The sequence below is a fragment of the Galleria mellonella genome, unplaced genomic scaffold, assembly GCF_026898425.1.
Source record: "Galleria mellonella isolate WM207_F2 unplaced genomic scaffold, CSIRO_AGI_GalMel_v1 utg54, whole genome shotgun sequence".
Taxonomy (NCBI): Eukaryota; Metazoa; Arthropoda; class Insecta; order Lepidoptera; family Pyralidae; genus Galleria; species Galleria mellonella.
The window spans coordinates 1,720,714-1,734,246 of record NW_026442114.1 but is presented as its reverse complement, the minus strand read 5'-3'; the positions used below and the strand labels follow the sequence as shown (position 1 = coordinate 1,734,246).

Genomic DNA, 13,533 nt, shown 5'->3' with positions numbered 1-13,533 from the left:
CAATTGTATTGAGACACTGTTAAATTTCCGTGCACGTCCATGTTGCGTATTGTCTTTCCATGCACGCGCGTAAACGATACCGTCGCGGTAAGCAAAATCAACTTATAATATCGTGACGGCAAAATCATACGGTATTTTGTCGTACTATGGTGAATTATTCGAAAATTTGGTAGTAGCTGAATTCGGTTGTATTTTTTTGCTTGATACCTCATAACTCTGTCATCTTTAAACCGATGGGAAAAAATATTTTTTTTATTTGAAAGGATATGTTTTTAGATTGGTCTTAATGAAATTTTTTCAAAACTAAACTACTGAAGTAGTTTAGTTTTTAAATCTATTTTGATTTACATCCAGATCCAATTTAGATAAGTTACTTTCTAGTTAAGCTGATTGGGAATTAAACCCGGGACATTATTTGCATAACGCAACGTATCATCACTGCGCCAAGGAGGTCGTCAATAAGTTACACTCGTCTTAAAATTACTGCATTCCGAATAAGTATTTAATTTAATGCCATAAAGTTGTATTTCGTTGTCTACAAAACAAGATTTGGTCCATATATCAACAGAATGGAATGATGTCGCTCGTTCTATTTTTAAATGAGCAATATGGTTTCAAAGTGTGGGAATATCGACTAATGTTGTCGATATTTGACATTTCGAGTGGTCCCATCTATTTCTAGTGAAATCGTGTCGAGAGACGAATACTTCGTAATGACGCTTCCTGATTTACATTTCCTTGACTATTTCTGATGTGGCAACACTTTCTATGTTTATTTAGTTCAGTTGATACTTATAATAGCAGATGTGGCCAAGAGAATGAAATTTGAATCTTCCGACAGGCGGTATAGGGATTGTTAGTAAAGCCACAGATAATAAAGTTAATATACTGCGGTATAGTGGAAATTATGATATTTATTTTGTTTGTAAACGATTGACACCTAATGGAGGCGTTTATTTTTTAAATAAAAAATTAGTTACCTTTATACATTTATTAAAATATAATTAATTATTTGCAAATAATAATTTCATTAATTTCACTACGTATTTGTAAAGGGCTGGCAGTATAGAAAAAAAAAGAAAACACAGATTATTATTTTATCTATGCTGTTCTCTGCCAGCTTAATGATTTAAAAAATATATCTATGCTGACAGTTTTTTTTTTTTATTTAGCAGCGAACCGAAGACGTTTTATGTAAGTAATGAATATTTCTTCTATAAAACTGTCGTTGCGTAAGTTGCAAATTAAAAATCTCACGCGAAATTCAAATGAGCCTGAAATAGATTTTTAATCGGTTTACTTTATGACGATATTAATTTGCATAATTACATTTTACATATTAGACATATATGTACGATTTTATAATAGTAATTAGATAACATATTGCTTACAAGACCAATTCACTTGACCGACGATGCACTTACTTCCGGCGTTTGACTCTGTCGTAATATCTGACTGTCCTCTGATAAATTATCCAAACATTTGAGTTATCGACGCAAACTCGTGGAATTTATGTTTGAATTAGCTTGTAGTGTTGTAAGTGCTTGTCTATGTACATAGTCGCGCGTTTATGTAAATAGACTGATATAGCTGAGTGCATACCAATCATACCGTATTATTACTACTTATTTGCTGTCTGTACGTATGAATAAGGCAAATGTAATTGTTTTTTTCACAGTTACAGTTAGGTACAGTTAGCACCAAAAATCGATTTAGATATTTTCTTACTTACTTAATTATTTTAAACATCTTTTACAGAAATACTCGGTTTATTTAATAATCAATATATTTGAATAAACTAGATTTTTAAAAGACGAAGTTTGTTATTTAATATACTGGCATCAAAATTGGATGAATATTGTAAAAGGTCAAAAAGAAAACAATTTTGTAATAATTTATATACGCAACGATATACAGAGGATTTTAAAAAGATATGTTTATGTCGATACAGGAAGAATTGTAGATTAAAGAGAGTACTTGTGGGTAAAATATAGCAGATGTTAACTAATTGAGTCCCTTGTATATGTTGCAGTCAAAACTCCTAACCAGTCAAAAGTACTAATAACCAATAATTTTCAGTCAAAAACACTTTTGACTGATTTTGCTAGTCAATATTACTTTGGACTGGTTAAGAGTTTTGACTGCAACGTATATAAATCTATGATCTTTATAGAATTAACCCATGGTGTAAATAAAAAAATAAAAAATAAGAATACTTGATGTCAAAGATTAAGGACTACTCTTTACATGGGAAATACTATTATTAATCTGTATTATTAATCTGTGGTAATTTCAATAAATTTCCGGCTTTGAGGTCTAATATAAATTTTATAACAAGTTTAAAACCTTATCTGTGGTAAATTGGCAGTCTACTTTGATAGGCGAAGTACTTAATTTTCATTACTAAAGTATTTTAATTAACTAAAGTAGTTGAACGCTTTGTAATTGAAATCTATGTGTCATTTAAAGACGTGAATAAATTGTAACATTCTAAATGACATGCTATGCTTTCTAATAGATTCTTTAATTTGTTTATGCAACATTTAATTGATGACGAATGTATACAATTATGTAAATTATTGCAAAAAAAAAAAAAATAAGAACGCTAATTAATAAATTAGCGTTGCTTTTAAGAATTTTTTTATTTATTTAAATTTCAATGCACAATTATGTAAGTAATTATAAATATAGCAAAATTAATACCCAATGGCGTTTTCTACCATTCAACCATAAGGCAAGCAGAAGATTATTTATTTATTTATTTCTTATTGCATTCCATAATATAATTTGTAGATAACATTTCAATTATGGACCCTGTTGGGCACAGCAAGTAGGAGAGAGAAGGACAACACTTCTTTTACTTTATAAATAGTCTAAGGATCTGTTACAATATTATCCAGTCATTAAAATTGTATCGCGATAGGAACGTATTTTCTTATTATTATTATTCATTATTTAAGTATTGGTGTGTATCTATTCATATCGTAATTGTTATTAGTATTATATAGTTATTTAATATATTCTGTAGTTTATAATTATTTATATTCATATTGTAAAATTAATTAATAAACAGTTTAATAGTTAGGCGGTGCATTTACTACTAAGTACAAATGAGTCCTATAAAATCAAAGACAGCTAAATCCAAATCTGTCTAATGTTCAGGAAACTACAAAATCTAATATTTTGGATATAGAACGATATTCTATATTTTAAACTAAATTAAAAAAAAAATAGAATATCAGTAATAATTTGAATTTTAATTAATAGAACTTCTTTTTTATTTGAGTGTATACAGAGTGAAAATGAAATCGATTTTATGGCATTCAGTTGTCTTTGATTTTATAGGCCTCAAATATTGTTACATTACATTTAAGAAATCGTGTTAGAGTAAAATAAAAAAGAAGATATAAACTGAAGATGTTAATTTTAAGGAAGCAAAAAGTAATTAAATAGATATTAATAACGTAATAAGTAAATAATTATAAATACATAGTGATATATCTTTAGTAAAATATGAATATATATATATATATATATATTTTGTAGACGTATTTAAATATTAATGACCGCTGTTAAAGTTATATAAATATGAAGTAATAATTATTAAACAGTTCCTTTACGAGTGTCCCACTTATTAAGCAAACTACAGAATTAAATCTTCTTTATGCCTTCTCTAAAGTTATATTCTCACTATAACGAGCGACTACAATATAAAATGATACTATCAATTTATTGAGGTGCTTTAAAAATTTTTATTAGAGATTCCTAACGTCCTACCGCATGTGAACAATTTAATAAACAGTTATTAGGAAATAGTTAATTAGTTAGTGTAATTAAATGAATCAAATAGATAAAAATTGGTAAAAAATATATTGATTGGTGATGTAAAAGAGAAAAAATGTAGTAACATAATTATGTTAGTGCGAGATAGCGAAACAAATGAATGAATGAGTATACTTTATTTGCATTATACAATATAGGAAATAAGCAAGACAATTTACAAACACAACGATACAATTGTATAAGTACAGTAAGGTGGTCTTATTGCTGAGATCAATCTTTTCAAGACAACCTTAAGGTAATGGACTAATTGTTGTACAAGTGTACAAATAAAAATAAGTGAATTATTTTTTTGCAATAGATTATAATGTAATGGTAACCTTGCCTCCGCTATTGGTATACGCTGGCAGGACACCAGTGAAACATAATATGTGAGGAAGAAAGCAGGTCAAGTGGTTTATAGTGACAAATCATAAAGAATTAACCAAGATGGTTTTCAGGTGCGTTCCGCGTGGAGGTTGACCTGATAGGGTTGCTAGCAATGGGGCCGCTAGTCCCAATTATTAATAATCCCTTTTTTCTCCCTGGAATGTGGTTGGTGTATATTTTTATTTTGTTTAAAAAAAAAAACAAAATGAGATGACCGTGTCAAAAATTCAAGATCACAAATTTGGCATTATGCATTCACGGATATTACAATGACATGCAAAACAGAAATGAGATACTGTGGTTCACCACAGCTGGACATAACGGTATACGTTTAGAAGTTTACGCAGAAAAAGTTTTGAAGCACATTGCGAAACGTGACTGACGATTCTGTAAATTCGTAATCGATAATTATATTTGCGATTAAATTTAAATTATCTAAATCAATTTGTAAAAGAACATTGCGTTCTATATTTAAAAATCCAGTGACTAATATAATGACATTAATAAACTTGTCTATGGCCAAAGAAATGGCTTGGCGGTAAATCTTAAAAAAAATATAGTAAATTATTTTTGAATTTTTTTTCTAAAGTACCATTAGATTTTGGAACGTACCTATTTAATTTGGTAGGCATTTATATTGTTTCATTGTTCGATGAATGAATGAATACTTATAAATTTTGCACTTTTGCACTTTTAAATTTTGCATGCCTAAGCATGCAAAATTTAAACGTTAAATAAACAATGTCAACAATTCTTTTTAAAAAAACTATGTGTCAAATACAATTTCATGTCAATTAATGTACTTCATCTCATTTGATATTAATACGTATTTGTAGGTCTGTGATTAGTGTTGACAATATTATCGATTATTCAATTCAATATTTCGATGAATTGTCTAATATTTTAAATACACTATCAGGACTTAACGCGATGAAAAATGCAAATAAATTGTATTAACAGCGGGAAAGTTTAAAATTAACTCTTTTATATTACAAAATTATCAACTAAAATAAAAGCAATCCGCTGCCTCCCCTTATATCTTATCTAATAGGTATAGTCAAGTTAGATCTGTCCCTACATCTGTCAAATGTTAGATAACGAAACAAGATAAATACATTTGAGATAAGCACAATTCTATATCCATAGCAGTTCATAAATTGAGACTACAAACTAAAAAACTGATCATAGCACTGCCAAATTATTATCTACTAAGATTTTATAGTTTTGAAGATAGTCCAATGGTGTTGTATTAAACGCACTGTTTACCACTAATCATGAAAGCGTAACATTATTAAAACAGCATTAGGTTTATAGTCCAAATTTCTCCGTGGGGTATGATGAATTTTTGGAATATTTATGGCCGCATTTAAATTTATATGACGATAAAGTGTTTGTTTATGAATAATTTCTAATACTACGGCCATATTGCTATGTGTTTTTGTGAATAAAATAAATTGGACTCCAAAAACAATGGCCGATATTATTCCACTTTTTTTTAGGACAATGAGAGAAATTGAAATCAATGTTGTTAAACCATCTAATCTCAACTTTGACCTCAATGGATTCAAATCTGGAGGATCTAGCAATTGAAAAAAGAATTTCTAAGTAATTTCTATTATATCTACCTACAGATATGACTCTTAAGTGCTATACATACACGTACATAAAAAATAAGATTTTGTATATTTTAAAATTTAAATAATAGCGTTGAGAATTAATGATTTATACATTATTCTAGGTCACAACAATCGTGACTAATATTTTAACGATTGTGGTCCTCTCACGCCGGATTCCGGTTTTTTCAGTTTTTATCTAATTTCTGGAATGACCAAAATCAACTACAATGCGACTTTCACTCAAAAGAAATAGGAAGTATATTTTAAAATATTAGACGTATAAATAAATTAATGTTTTATTTATTAATGTTGTATTTATTTGTTAATGTTTTATTTTAAACATATGTATAGGTAGGAAGTAGTACGCGATTTCAATGCATACCTGATCGCTGTTTGCACATCAACAGTTTCCGTTTGAAAGAAGTTCTCCGAAAGAATAATTTGCAACTTTCAGCCCAGTGAAAGTATCTTCGGTTCTTCTATAGTCCAGCGCACACATAAGCACTTCACTGATCGATCACTATGGGAACGGGCACTGTGACGTCACCGGCACTGATCGTTGAATTATCGATTGCAGAATTCCCTGTATAATATGTAGTGTTGTCACGAGAGGCAACTGCGCGTGAGCAGCGACACGCGGGCTCTCGGTTACGCTGCGTCGGATTCAGTGAGCGGCGGTCCGGCGTGCCGAGGACTGCGCGGGCGCACCGACATAATGCTTCTTTGGAATGCAATCTCCCTCACTCTCTCGTGCTTGCAGACGTTTTCTCCTGTCCACCAGTTCGTCTCGTTTCCTCACTTATGAATGGCGGTGTTATGCATTTGTGCCCAATAGCCCCAAAGCGGCTTCTAGTTTTTGTGATATTTTTTACTGTTGCTCCCTTCATTTGGTATTTGTTCTCAACCTTTTGGTACTTAAATAATGTGGATTGAAGTTTTATATTATTTCAGTTAATTTATTACCATAAAAAGTGTAAGAAACATAACTGTGTAGCGAGTAGATAAACTTTATCAAAAATCATTCTCCTATTCTGATATAGCATTGTAAATTTCCTTATTAATTTCTTCGAATCATGACTTTTCCATTTTTGGCATAGATAAAGATCACCATACGCGTTATATCTTTTCATATGTATTTATTTACAGTTTTAATCAATTACTATTATTTTAGTTAGTATAATTATTTGGCCTCTGTTTACCAGTATTTATAAATTTAATATTCACTTGTATGTATGTTACATATCGTTTTCATGCTATGTTGATTGACTAAGAAAAAAAATGCCGTTACCTATTTTTATTCATTAAATTTACTTTCTGTATAGCAATTTGCATGATTCCAAAAAGTTACAAATAAATAAAAAAAAAAAAACTTTCATATCTATAATATATATATATAAGGACGTAACTGATATAATTGAGAACAGGAAAATAACACTTAAGATTTGTTGGTTTAACGGCGTCTTAACACTGTTTGTAAATTTGAGATGAAATCTACAAATACCTATAAAAAATTCAAGGTTCAAGTGAATTAGCACACCGGCTTTACTAATTAACGGGTCGATGGTAGATTCGTTGCGCAAATTTAAAGTCCGCCCTTAAGGATCAGGATTACTAGATAATTATAGTACTAAGTTTATGGCTAACCATATGGTTATATGCATACATTAGTTCACTGATTTGTAAAGCCATAAATATTCTGCTATAACAAAAAGCTAGACGCAAAAATTCGAGATAAAAACCTTATTTGATCTATATGTAATAGATAATTATGTTAATGAATCATAGATAATTTTGTTGTCACTTGAATATACTGACTTTATTTACATATACATTACATATATACACATACACATGTATGTACTAATGACCATCAACTGTCTCATACTCAGATAATAGGCGTCAATCTTAGTGGTCAGAAGTTTAAAAGAATACATTATCTCTATGGTTGTTATTTTGATTCTAACAAACCACAACATGTAGCTATTTTTAAAAATGGAACATCTGTCATCATGAAGGATAATTTCAAAATTGCTAATATTAGATTATTGAAAGAAATATAAATGACATCAGCCCAAAAATATGTTAATAAATTAGGTTAACAATTAATTGAACTAATTATTATTGTATTGCTTTTAAATTATGGTCTCGAAGCAATAATTTAAAATGAAGCAATAATATAAATGTAACATCAGTTATTGTTACGAAACATTGTTTTTTTATTAGATTCTTAGTAGAGTAAGTTCTTAGTATATTACTTCAACCTTTTAAATTGCGTATTTTATGTAGACTTCATGTTTATCAAATATCAAAGCCATCTCAAATTAAAGCCATATTGAAAATTTACATTATTTTTACCTGTACCTTTCCTGTACTAGATTACCCGTCAATTAATTATTTTCTCTCTAACTGCACTGGGTTGGCTGGAAGAGATCTCTTTTAGAGATAAGCCCACCCTTGCTAACATGTTGTTAAACTAATCGCTGTATCTTATGTTCAAGTATATAAATAAATAATATAAATATACAATAAAGAATATAAATATAAAATATAGCAGATATTTTACTAAACTGGATGGTATTTTAAATAATAATCATCAACTAAACAGAGTAACAGCATATATTTGGTTGAATTGAACATGGGACCTCAAACACTGAAGTCGTTAGTTACACCTCTAAATCCACAATGGGTTTTGTGTATAGCATCAGATTGTAAACTGCCACATGTGCACAAACAAAACAACGAAAGGAAGTTGCACATGTTGCCAGAAGCTACAGAATGGAGGAGGCGGTAGACGTGAACGAAGTAAGTAACGAAGGAAGTATAAGTTAAATACATAGAACGTGTAAATATAGATAGTATTTTATACAACTTAGAATGGCACTCAAGCTGACGGCCCACCTGGTGGAAAGTGGTAACCGTCGCCTATAGACATGAGCGGTACCATGGACATAACAGAGTATACTGTTTCGCCCATGATACCCCCCATGCGATGTCTTTCCGAGGACTCAGGTGTTATTCCTCTGTACGCTGTAAATTCACTACCATATCCCACCCTTCAAACCGAAACACAGCAAACACAACTGCTTTACGGTTAAAACACGAATGCGACAGAGGTACCCAAGCAAACGATTTTAGTACAAAGTCTTCCTCTGGTAGATTTGGACCTATAAAGTATTAGATGCATAAAAATTGGATCATAATTACATCAACCTCTATCTGTCCACTGTTGAACATAGGCCTGCCTCCTTTTTTAATGGGTAATAATGGAATGGTAACCCCGTCTGAGCTATCGGTATACTCTGGAGGGGCACCAGTAAGGGGTGATAGATAACGATGTAAGCAGGTCAGCTAGCCCATCGTGACGAATTCCATTAGAATTAATCACGATGGTTTCCAGGGGGAACCGCGTGGAGGTCGACATGCTAGGGTGTATTGCTAGCAATGAGTCAGTTAGCCCCAATTACTAACAATCCCTTTTCCCTTAAACTGCCGTAAGGAAGCTGAGCCACCTACTGTATTTGACTCCCTGCAATGCATTTGAGGTTGTCACCCCTACAAGTGGGAAGGAGTGGATTACTAAACGTTAAAATGTTTGGTAGACAAATAAATATTTTATTGAACTAGGTTGTAATTATATTTTTAATTATAAAATTTATTATTAGAATTATTTTGTTTAATTCCGCAATCGCACACACACCGATGGTAGCAGAATTAAACAAAAATGATTTTAATCGAATAACCAAATTCATAACAATTCTAGGAGCAAATATTTAAATGGAATTGTTTGTAAATTAATATAAATATAACTTTAATTATGTTTGTAAGATATAAATCAATCAAGTAAGCAATGTGTAAATGGAGCAGCAATGATAGTGTACGACGTGAAATACTTAAAATAGTTGTATACGATGATGTTATGGACCTGATAGTGTCAGTCAAACTAAACATTATCCGAAGATAAGGAGCGACGTGCCATGATGTTTATGACAAACTATTTTCACTTTTCACTCATCGGTGAAGAGAAATGGAAGAGTTATAGATGTTATGTGTCTATACAAATATGTATAAATATGTATATATATATATATATATATATATATATATATATATATATATATATATATATATATATATATATATATATATATATATATATATATATATATATATATATATATATAGCTTTTGCGTAATGCTGGATAAAACATATAGAGAGACCGATAGATAGATAAAATTTCTATAATTCTATAATAAATCTATTGTTTTGGTTTCTTTTGTTCTTAATTAATAAGACTCCTCATATAACTTTTTCTTAAATGTCTCCCTCGTTTTACCAAGGGAGACATTTGAGAAAACTTACTTCAAATTAAAGGGAGATATTTAACAAATCTTACACAGATATTATCTAGTTACAGTTTATCATATTTAGTAAAATTTCATAATTGTGTTGAAGTCCCTTCGAAGGTATTTATAAAATCATAGGAAGGAATAAGAGTAATGCCACTTTCTCCTTCATGATACGGTCATAAGTGGTTCCTTATTAACATACTTATTTTTTTTATCTGTAGATGAATCAAGGTCGATTGTATTTATTAGAGTGGGTTACTTTTAAATAGGGTTGCCATCCGCCCGGTTTCTCCGGATTTGTCCAAGTTTAGAGGGCATCCAGGAGTGTCCGAACGAAGTTAGTCCGGATTTAAAAATTTAAAGTCTTGGGCCGCTCGCGACGTACGCATGTGGCTCTCAAATTCGGGGTTGTCACACGTCTTGTCCTGGTTATCTATCAACTTTTAGAGATGGCAACCCTGCTCTTAAACCAACTTTCTTATTGGTGTACACATCATTGTCTTTTCTAGTCCTTGACATGTGCTTTAATCACTAGCTCGATCGATTGTTCGAATTGTACCCGCATATTCACCTACTTACAGATTACATTGTGTGTGATGGACAAAAATTGGTCAAGTGCGAGTTGGATTGGCGCATTGATGGTTCTGTACTATCTTATTGTATTGTAAAATCTTTATTGTACATAATTCATATTGAATACATTAAATGATTAAATACACAACGGTGAACTTATCCCATAAAGGGATACTATTAATGTTACTATTATAATAAAATTGTAACTAAACGCTGTCTGTACATAAGATATATTTAGAAAAAATAACATCGGGAAGGGAGGAGAGGTCTCAATAGGAACAGAATATAAAACATTAATTTTTTGAAACTTTGTCTATCTGTTGTTTATTTCGGTTCCGGTGTTCCGGAAGGTTTAACTTAAAATTTTGGTTACAGCATCTTGAAGTGGTTACTTACTTTAGAAAAACCAAGCTTATAACGTTACAGGCAGATGCTAGTCGTAAATAAAAGAAAAAAAAATATTTGTTGTTGAAAAATTAGCGTTTTAATGTGAAAAAAAAAGAATCCATTTTCCGCGCTTAGCCTCTCACTTGGGCCATTGTGCGTATGAATAGCGTTTCAATTTTTTTTCCTTTTATTTGTCCTGTTTGTTAAGTTCCTCCTTTAAAATTATAGATATCTAAATAGAGGACATAGACAATGTTAATGATAAGGTTTTATATAGAGAACCGGCTGTCGCTCCTCAACTGTCATGTGACAGACGTCAATCCGACACAATCCTTCTTAAAAACAAGAAATTATATGTATTCTATGGAAGGAATGATAAAATAAAAACTGTAAATCATATGGTTGCCTCCTTTCTTCTTATGAAAATATAATAAGTAAAAAGAGGACGAAAGATACACCATCAGTTGTCAATCTATCATCTAATATTAATATCCATTGGGTACCATCGCTCGCGCACTTGTAATGACTACAAAGTGATTATTAATAGGATTCTTTACTATATTATTCTTTACTTTATTTCAAAAGCCACACTATTAATATATATGTTTTAACCAAATTTACAATTCCAAAAATGACAATAAAGTTGTAGAGGTTTTGATAACATTGCTATTAAGGAAATACAAACACGCATTTAGTTTTTAAATTAATTTTTTAAATTGAGGCTAACTTTTTTTTTATAACAGAGGGCATACGAGCATGCGGCTCACCTGATGGTAAGTGACTACCGCCGTCCATGAGCACACTAGAACACTAGATGCATTGCAGGTGTGCTACCGGCCTTTTAAAAAGAAATGTGCAAGGTTATTTATCAAAACTTTTTTTGTTTTTAGGTGTTTTGGAAAAGAAGTATTATGGTCAATGGCCGTGAGATAACAAAGCTGCAATAAGGTTAACGGATTGTTTTGATGTACGGGACCCTAAAAAACAATGTGTCGGCTACATATCTCCTGTTAGAAAAAACTATTGTATTCAGAACACAATTCACTGTGAGATCTCCGTTAGTAATAAAGGCATTTAAGTATTGTTTTAGTATTTTATTTATAAATATCTTTTTTTTTTTAATAGCCTATTCTTGGTATGTTTATTTTGTTTACAGTAACTCACTGAATTGGTGGTAAACGTTGTTATGCGATAGCTTTATGTGAGCCGGTTGTTGCTTTTTTTTTCTAAATCGATAAAAAATAAAAGGACTTTACGCCTGTGTTATTGGTTTTTTTTTTTAATTGGTGAAAATAGTATCTTGCTTGCGTTATCAGTATACGCTGGCCAGTGAAGGGGTGATAGGTAAGGGTAAAAACAGATCTGTTAGTCCGTCGTGACTAATTCACCTAGAATCAACCACGACGGTTTCGAGGGGGAACCACGTGGAGAGCACCTACTAATAATCCCTTTTCCCTCGTTGGTTTATGTTTTTTTTTATGGGTGAAAATGGTATGGTAACCCCGCCTGCGCTAACGGTATACGCTGGCGGAGCACCAGTGAAGGGTGATAGATGAGAATGAAAACAGGCCAGTTAGCCTATTATGATGAATTAATCAGGAATTAACTATGACAGTTTCCAGGAGGAACCGCGAGGAGGTCGACCTGGTTGGGTATATTGCTAGCAATGGGATTCTCAGTCTCCATTACTAACAATCCCTTTCCCCCCGTTGCTTTAGGTTAGTAGGGTACTAGAGAGGGATTATCATCTGTCTCTAGTATCTTGCTAGCGTAAATCAATACTACGGGCGGATAAAGTAAGATCAGTATTTTTAAAGGGTGAGTCAAATGAAATCATGTCCTTGAAGAACTTGTTTTGCCTCGACCGAAGTCGGTATTTTATTGTGACTTACCATACATATGATATGTGTGTCCTGAGGAAATAAAAAATATCGCTACAAAAACATCTTAAAATTTCTATCACCGATAGGAATTAGTAGAGAACTTTAAAAAAGAGCGAGCACAAAAGATCGTGGAAAGGTCGCAGTGTCAAAGGTTTCTCTGGCTGAAAGATGACATTTTTCAATAATAATAATAATAATACCAAATAAATCCACATGGTATTATTATCCACTGGGAAATCCAAATATTTTTTTCTGTTATATTCCATTCATACACGTATAGTACGTGTATGAATGAGAAGGACTCGGGTTTCTTTTTGTCTATGTCCATCGACATCTCCTGTTCACACAGACAAAGCTAAGGTAGAGAAGGCTATAGACTACTTTTGATTCTGGTCACCTGAACAAAGTCGCGCGTAAAAGCTAGTAAGAACTTTGTCTTTTTTCTCAATGCCCTCTACCCAAAGATTGTCTTGAAGAGATTGCTTAACAATAAGGCCGCCTTTTGTATCACGTATCAT

At 31.5% G+C, this 13,533-nt stretch overlaps 1 protein-coding gene across 3 annotated transcripts in view; it reads right to left on the bottom strand.

Moving 5' to 3' along the window:
- Positions 1-13,533, bottom strand: part of LOC113513186 (uncharacterized) — a 130,347-nt gene that overhangs the window by 36,914 nt on the left and 79,900 nt on the right. Inside the window, exon 1 of one of the 3 annotated variants that reach the window (XM_026897167.3) lies at positions 6,208-6,799. The exons of the other annotated variants lie outside the window; for them this stretch is intronic. The gene's annotated coding sequence lies outside the window, so the exon portion shown is untranslated. Of the gene's footprint in view, positions 1-6,207; positions 6,800-13,533 lie in introns of those variants that run through there. 3 annotated transcript variants of the gene reach the window in all.